Source organism: Arachis hypogaea, chromosome 16, assembly GCF_003086295.3.
Source record: "Arachis hypogaea cultivar Tifrunner chromosome 16, arahy.Tifrunner.gnm2.J5K5, whole genome shotgun sequence".
Lineage (NCBI taxonomy): Eukaryota > Viridiplantae > Streptophyta > Magnoliopsida > Fabales > Fabaceae > Arachis > Arachis hypogaea.
Window position 1 is genome coordinate 33,048,325 of NC_092051.1, and position 8,040 is coordinate 33,056,364.

An 8,040-nucleotide genomic window follows, 5' to 3' on the forward strand; every position below is an offset into this window, starting at 1 on the left:
AACTAGCTACTAGGGTTTACAAAAGTAAGTAATTGATGCATAAATCCACTTCCGGGGCCCACTTGGTGTGTGCTTGGGCTGAGCTTTGAGTGTTGCACGTGTAGAGGTCCTTCTTGGAGTTGAACGCCAGCTTTTGTGCCAGTTTGGGCGTTCAACTCTGGTTTTGGCTCCTTTTCTGGCGCTGGACGCCAGGTTTGGGCAGAAAGCTGGCGTTGAACGCCAGTTTGCGTCGTCTATTCTTGGCCAAAGTATAAAGTATTATATATTGTTGGAAAGCTCTGGATGTCTACTTTCCATCGCAATTGGAAGTGCACCATTTCGAGTTCTGTAGCTCCAGAAAATCCACTTTGAGTGCAGGGAGGTCAGAATCCAACAGCATCAGCAGTCCTTCTTCAACCTCTGAATCTGATTTCTACTCAAGTCCCTCAATTTCAGCCAGAAAATACCTGAAATCACAGAAAAACACACAAACTCATAGTAAAGTCCAGAAATGTGAATTTAACATAAAAACTAATGAAAACATCCCTAAAAGTAACTAGATCCTACTAAAAACATACTAAAAATAATGTCAAAAAGCGTATAAATTATCCGCTCATCACAACACCAAACTTAAATTGTTGCTTGTCCCCAAGCAACTGAAAATCAAATAGGATAAAAAGAAGAGAATATACTATAAATTCCAAACTATCAATGAAACATAGCTTCAATCATATGAGCGGGACTTATAGCTTTTTGCCTCTTGAATAGTTTTGGCATCTCACTTTATCCATTGAGGTTCAGAATGATTGGCATCTATAGGAACTCAGAGTTCAGATAGTGTTATTGATTCTCCTAGTTCAGTATGATGATTCTTGAACACAGCTTCTTTATGAGTCTTGGCCGTGGCCCTAAGCACTTTGTTTTCCAGTATTACCACCGGATACATAAATGCCACAGACACATAATTGGGTGAACCTTTTCAGATTGTGACTCAGCTTTGCTAAAGTCCCCAATTAGAGGTGTCCAGGGTTCTTAAGTACACTCTTTTTTTTTTGCTTTGGACCTTGACTTTAACCGCTCAGTCTCAAGTTTTCACTTGACACCTACACGCCACAAGCACATGGTTAGGGACAGCTTGGTTTAGCCGCTTAGACCAGGATTTTATTTCTTTAGGCCCTCCTATCCACTGATGCTCAAAGCCTTGGGATCCTTTTTTATTTGCCCTTGCCTTTTGGTTTTAAGGGTTATTGGCTTTTTGCTCTTGCCTCTTGGTTTTAAGAGCTTTTGGCTTTTTCTGCTTGCTTTTTCTCTTTTTTTTTTCTATATATTTTTTTTCGCCTATTTTTTTCTTTTTTTTTTCTGCAAGCTTTGTTCTTTGCTGCTTTTTCTTGCTTCAAGAATCATTTTTATGATTTTTCAGATTATCAAATAACATGTTTCCTAGTCATCATTCTTTCAAGAGCCAACATATTTAACATTCTCAAACAACAACTTCAAAAGATATATGCACTGTTCAAGCATACATTCAGAAAACAAGAAGCATTGTCACCACATCAATATAATTAAGCTAAGTTCAAGGATAAATTCAAAACTCATGTACTTCTTGTTCTTTTGAATTAAAACATTTTTCATTTAAGAGAGGTGATGGACTCATAGGACATTCATAACTTTAAGACATAGTTACTAACTACTAATGATCATGTAATGAAGACACAAACATAGATAAGCACATAGCATGGAAAACGAAAAACAGAAGAAATAAGAGTAAGGAATGAATCCACCTTAGTGATGGTGGCGTTTCCTTCTTGAGGAACCAATGATGTCCTTGAGCTCTTCTATGTCTCTTCCTTGTCTTTGTTGCTCCTCCCTCATTGCTTTTTGATCTTCTCTTATTTCATGAAGCAGGATGGAGTGCTCTTGATGTTCCACCTTTAGTTGTCCCACATTAGAACTCAATTCTCCTAGGGAGGTGTTGATTTGCTCCCAATAGTTTTGTGGAGGAAAGTACATTTGAGGCATCTCCGGGATCTCATGGTGATGAGCTTCATACACCTCTTGAGCTCCATGAATGGGCTCTCTTGCTTGCTCCATCTTTTTCTTAGTGATGGGCTTGTCCTCTTTAATGAGGATATCTCCCTCTATGTCAATCCCAGCTGAATTGCATAGATGGCAAATGAGGTGAGGGAAGGCTAACCTTGCCATAGTGGAGGACTTGTCAGCCACCTTGTAGAGTTCTTGAGGTATAATCTCATGAACTTCCACCTCTTCTCCAATCATGATGCTATGGATCATGATGGCCCGGTCTATAGTAACTTCAGACCGGTTGCTAGTGGGAATGATTGAGCATTGAATGAACTCCAACCATCCTCTAGCTACAGGCTTGAGGTCCAATCTTCTTAGTTGAACCGGCTTGCCTTTGGAGTCAATCTTCCATTGAGCTCCTTCTACACATATGTCCATAAGGACTTGGTCCAACCTTTGATCAAAGTTGACTCTCCTTGTGTAGGGGCGTGCGTTCTCTTCCATGTTTGGCAAGTTGAACGCCAACCTCACATTTTCTGGACTAAAATCTAAGTATTTCCCCCGAACCATTGTAACATAGTTCTTTGGATCCGGGTTCTTACTTTGATCATGGTTCTTGGTGATCCATGCATTAGCATAGAACTCTTGAACCATTAGGATGCCGACTTGTTGGATGGGATTTGTTAGAACTTCCCAACCTCTTCTTTGAATTTCATGTCGGATCTCCGGATACTTATTTCTTTTGAGTTTGAAAGGGACCTCAGGGATCACCTTCTTCTTGGCCACAACATCATAGAAGTGGTCTTGATGGGCTTTGGAGATGAACCTTTCCATCTCCCATGACTCGGATGTGGAAGCTTTTGTCTTCCCTTTCCCCTTTCTAGAGGATTCTCCGGTCTTAGGTGCCATCAATGGTAATGGAAAAACAAAAAGCTTATGCTTTTACCACACCAAACTTAGAATTTTGCTCGCCCTCGAGCAATAAGAAAAAGAATAGATGAAGAAGAAGAAGAAATGGAGGAGAGGGAGAGTGGGAAGTGTTTCGGCCAAGAAGGGTGTATAGGGGTGTGTTGTGTGAATTTGATGAAGAATGGAGGGCTTTATATAAGGAAGGGAGGGGGGAAAGGTTTCGGCCATATGGGTGGGTTTGGGTGGGAAATTGGTTTTGAATTTTGAAGGTAGGTGGAGTTTATGAGGTAGGTTTATGGGGAAGAGTGGATGGATGTGAGTGGTGAAGAGGTGATGGGGAAGAGAGATTGAGGTGATTGGTAAAGGGTTTTTGGGGAAGAGTGTTTATGGGGTTGTGTGAAAGAGAGTGGTGAGAAGAAGTGAGTGGAGGTAGGTGGGGATCCTGTGGGGTCTACAGATCCTGAGGTGTCAAGGATTTACATCCCTGCACCCATTAGACATGTAAAATGCCTTTGCACACAACTCTGGGCGTTCAGCGCCAGGTTGGTGCCCATTTTGGGCGTTCAACGCCCATTTGTTGCCATTTCTGGCGTTGAACGCCAGAACCATGCTTGTTCTGGGCGTTCAGCGCCAGAATGCTGCCCATTTTGGGCGTTCAGCGCCAGAACCATGCTCTGTTCTGGCGTTGAACGCCAGGCAGATGCTCCTCCAGGGTGTGATTTTTCTTCTGCTGTTTTTGATTCCGTTTTTAATTTTTATATTTATTTTGTGACTCCTCATGATCATGAACCTATAAAGACATATAACTAAGAAAAATATAGTTAGATAAATAAAAATTGGGTTGCCTCCCAACAAGCGCTTCTTTAATGTCAATAGCTTGACAGTGGGCTCTCATGGAGCCTCACAGATGTTCAGAGCATTGTTGAAACTCTCCAACACCAAACTTAGAGTTTGGATATGGGAGTTCAACACCAAACTTAGAGTTTGGTTGTGGCCTCCCAACACCAAACTTAGAGTTTGACTGTGGGGGCTTGGGTTGACTCTGCTTTGAGAGAAGCTTTTCATGCTTCCTCTCTATGGTTGCAGAGGGAGATCCTTGAGTTTTAAATACAAGGGAGTCCTCATTCCATTGAAGGACTAGTTCACCTCTGTCAACATCAATCACAGCTCTTGCTGTGGCCAGGAAAGGTCTTCCTAAGATGATAGATTCATCCTCTTCCTTTCCAGTATCCAGGACTATGAAATCAGTAGGGATGTAAAGGCCTTCAACCTTCACTAACACGTCCTCTACTTGTCCATAAGCCTGTTTTCTTGAATTATCTGCCATCTCTAATGAGATTCTAGCAGCTTGCACCCCATAAATTCCCAGTTTCTCTATTACAGAGACGGGCATGAGGTTTATCCCTGAACCAAGGTCACACAGAGCCTTAAAGATCATGGTGCCTATGGTACAAGGTATTATGAACTTCCCAGGATCCTGTCTCTTCTGAGGCAATGTCAGTTGATCCAGGTCACTTAGTTCATTGATGAACAAGGGAGGTTCAACTTCCCAAGTATCAATGCCAAATAATTTGGCATTTAGCTTCATGATTGCACCAAGAAACTTGGCAGTTTGCTCTTCAGTAACATCCTCATTCTCTTCAGAAGAGGAATACTCATCAGAGCTCATGAAGGGCATAAGGAGGTTCAATAGAATCTCTATGGTCTCTAGATGAGTCTCAGATTCCTTTGGTTCCTCAGAGGGAAGCTCCTTATTGGTCACTGGACGTCCCAGGAGGTCTTCCTCCTTGGGATTCACGTCCTCCTCTCCCTCATTGGGTTCGGCCATTTTGCTTATGTCAATGGCCTTGCACTCTCCTTTTGGATTCTCTTCTGTATTGCTTGGGAGAGTACTGGGAGGGATTTCAGTGATCCTTTTACTCAGCTGGCCCACTTGTGCTTCCAAATTTCTAATGGAAGACCTTGTTTCATTCATGAAACTCACAGTGGCCTTGGACAAATCAGAGACTAAGTTTGCCAAATTAGAAGTATTTTGTTCAGAGTTCTCTGTCTGTTGTTGAGTGGATGATGGAAAAGGTTTATTATTGTTAAACCTGTTTCTTCCACCATTGTTAAAGCCTTGTTGAGGCTTTTGATCCTTCCATGAGAAATTTGGATGATTTCTCCATGATGAGTTATAGGTGTTTCCATAAGGTTCACCTAAGTAATTCACCTCTGCTATTGCAGGGTTCTCAGGATCATAAGCTTCTTCTTCATAAGAAGCCTCTTGAGTACTGTTGGATGTATCTTGCATTCCATTCAGACTCTGAGAAATCATATTGACTTGCTGAGTCAATACTTTGTTCTGAGCCAATATGGCATTCAGAGTGTCAATCTCAAGAACTCCCTTCTTTATAGGCGTCCCATTATTCACAGGATTCTTTTCAGAAGTGTACATGTAACAATCCGAACGATCCCACTACATCAGGACCCTTTCGACGTTGCACGAAAGCCCAATAGGTGTTCTCTACCATGAGTCAAGGGCTAGGAATCCACTGAATAGCTAGTAACATAGATTGTGTCTAAAAAGCTAAGAATCTCCAGGTCGTAAGCCTTTATACCATACCGCTTTTTCTAATTCTATATTTCTTTACTTCATATTTATATATCATTCTCCGTTTCATTTCCTTCGAAAGATATGGCTTCTGGTGGTTGTGTCCGCGAATATTAATGATTATAAAGTGGCATAGCTCCAGACATGGGCTTCTTCCCAAACTGGTTATTTGCAACCATGTCAATGAGTTCTTGAGCTTCTGCAGGCGTTTTCTTTAGGTGAATGGATCCACCTGTAGAAGTATCCAATGACATCTTTGATAACTCAGATAAACCATCATAGAATATATCCAGGATGGTCCATTCTGAAAGCATGTCAGAAGGACACTTTTTGGTCAGTCCTTTGTATCTCTCCCAAGCTTCATAGAGGGATTCACCTTCTTTCTGTCTGAAGGTTTGAACATCCACTCTAAGCTTGCTCAGCTTTTGAGGAGGAAAGAACTTGGCTAAGAAAGCCTTGACCAGCTTATCCCAAGAGTTCAGGCTATCCTTGGGTTGAGAATCCAACCACACTCTAGCTCTGTCTCTTACAGCAAAAGGGAAAAGCATGAGCCTGTAGACTTCAGGATCTACTCCATTAGTCTTAACAGTATCACATATTTGCAAGAATTCAGTTAAGAACTGAAAAGGATCTTCAGATGGAAGTCCATGAAACTTGCAGTTCTGCTGCATCAGAGAAACTAATTGAGGTTTCAGCTCAAAGTTGTTTGCTCCAATGGCAGGAATGGAGATGCTTCTTCCATGTAAATTGGAATTAGGTGCAGTAAAGTCACCAAGCATCCTCCTTGTATTATTATTATTTTCGGCTGCCATCTCCTCTTCCTGTTCAAAAATTTCTGAAAGGTTATGTCTGGATTGTTGTAATTTAGCTTCTCTTAGTTTTCTCTTTAGAGTCCTTTCTGGTTCTGGATCTGCTTCAACAAGAATGTTCTTGTCCTTGCTCCTGCTCATATGACAAAGAAGAGGGCACAGAAAAATAATAATAATAGAGATCCTTTATACCACAGTATAGGGATCCCTTTGTGAGTGGGAGAAAAGAGGGGGACAAAGAATGTAATGTAATGGAAGAAACACAACTGTGAGGAGGGTAGAGATGTGAGATGAGATGTTAGTAGATGAATAAATAAATAGAGTAAGATGGGAGAGGGAGAATTTTTGAAAATAATTTTTGAAAAAGGGTTAGTGATTTTCGAAAATAGTTTTTGAAAAAGGTTAGTAATTTTTGAAAAATTTTGAAATCAAAAATAAAAATAATTAGTTAATTAAAAAGAAATTTTGAAAAAGAGGGAGATATTTTCGAAAATTAGAGAGAGAGAGAGAGTTAGTTAGGTAGTTTTGAAAAAGATAAGAAACAAACAAAAAAAGTTAGTTAGTTAGTTGAAACAAATTTTGAAAAGATAAGAAGTTAGGAAGTTAGAAAAGATATTTTGAAATCAAATTTTTGAAAAAGGTAAGATAAGAAGATATTTTTGAAAAGATATGATAGAAATTAGTTTTTGAAAAAGATTTGAATTTTTAAAATCACAATTAATGACTTGATTCACAAGAAATCACAAGATATGATTCTAGAACTCAAAGTTTGAATCTTTCTTAACAAGTAAGTAACAAACTTGAAATTTTTGAATCAAAACATTAATTGTTATTGTTATTTTCGAAAATTATGAGATAAAATTAAGAAAAGATTTTTGAAAAATATTTTTGTAATTTTCGAAAATAACTAAAAAAAATGAAAAAGATTTGATTTTTGAAAAAGATTTTGAAAAGATAAGATTTTTAAATTGAAAATCTGATTTGACTCATAAGAAACAACTTGATTTTTAAAATTTTTGAAAAAGTCAATCCAAATTTTCGAATTTGATGAGAAAAAAATGGAAAGATATTTTTTTTTTGAATTTTTTATGATGAGAGAGAAAAACACTAAAAAGATGCAATGCATGAGAATTTTAGATCAAAACATGTGATGTATGCAAGAATGCTATGAATGTCAAGATGAACACCAAGAACATATTTTTGAAAAAATTTTAATGCAAAGAAAACATGCAAGACACCAAACTTAGAATTCTTTAATGCTTAGACACTAAGAATTCAAGAATGCATATGAAAAACAAGAAAAGACACAAAACATGCAAATGCAAAGATCAAACAAGAAGACTTACTAAGAACAACTTGAAGATCATGAAGAACACTATGAATGCATGAATTTTCGAAAAATGCAAGATGAATATGCAATTGACACTAAACTTATAACATGACTCAAGACTCAAACAAAAAACACAAAAATATTTTTTATTTTTATGATTTTCTAATTTTTTTTGGATTTTTCGAAAATTAATTGAAAAAGGAAAATAAGGATTCCAAAATTTTTTTATATGAATTCCAGAAATCTTGCATTCTTAATCTAAAGCTTCAGTCCAGGAATTAGACATGGCTCACTAGCCAGCCAAGCTTTCAATGAAAGCTCCGGTCCAAAACACTAGACATGGCCAATGGCCAGCCAAGCTTCAGCAAACATAGATACCTCTCATGTATACAACAACT

At 38.6% G+C, this 8,040-nt stretch overlaps 1 non-coding gene across 1 annotated transcript; it reads left to right on the forward strand.

Moving 5' to 3' along the window:
* Window positions 1-5,811: 5,811 nt before the first annotated feature.
* Window positions 5,812-5,919, forward strand: LOC112760211 (small nucleolar RNA R71). The gene has a single exon (XR_003180662.1). It is a non-coding gene; the product is annotated as a small nucleolar RNA R71 (small nucleolar RNA).
* The last annotated feature ends 2,121 nt before the right edge of the window (window positions 5,920-8,040 follow it).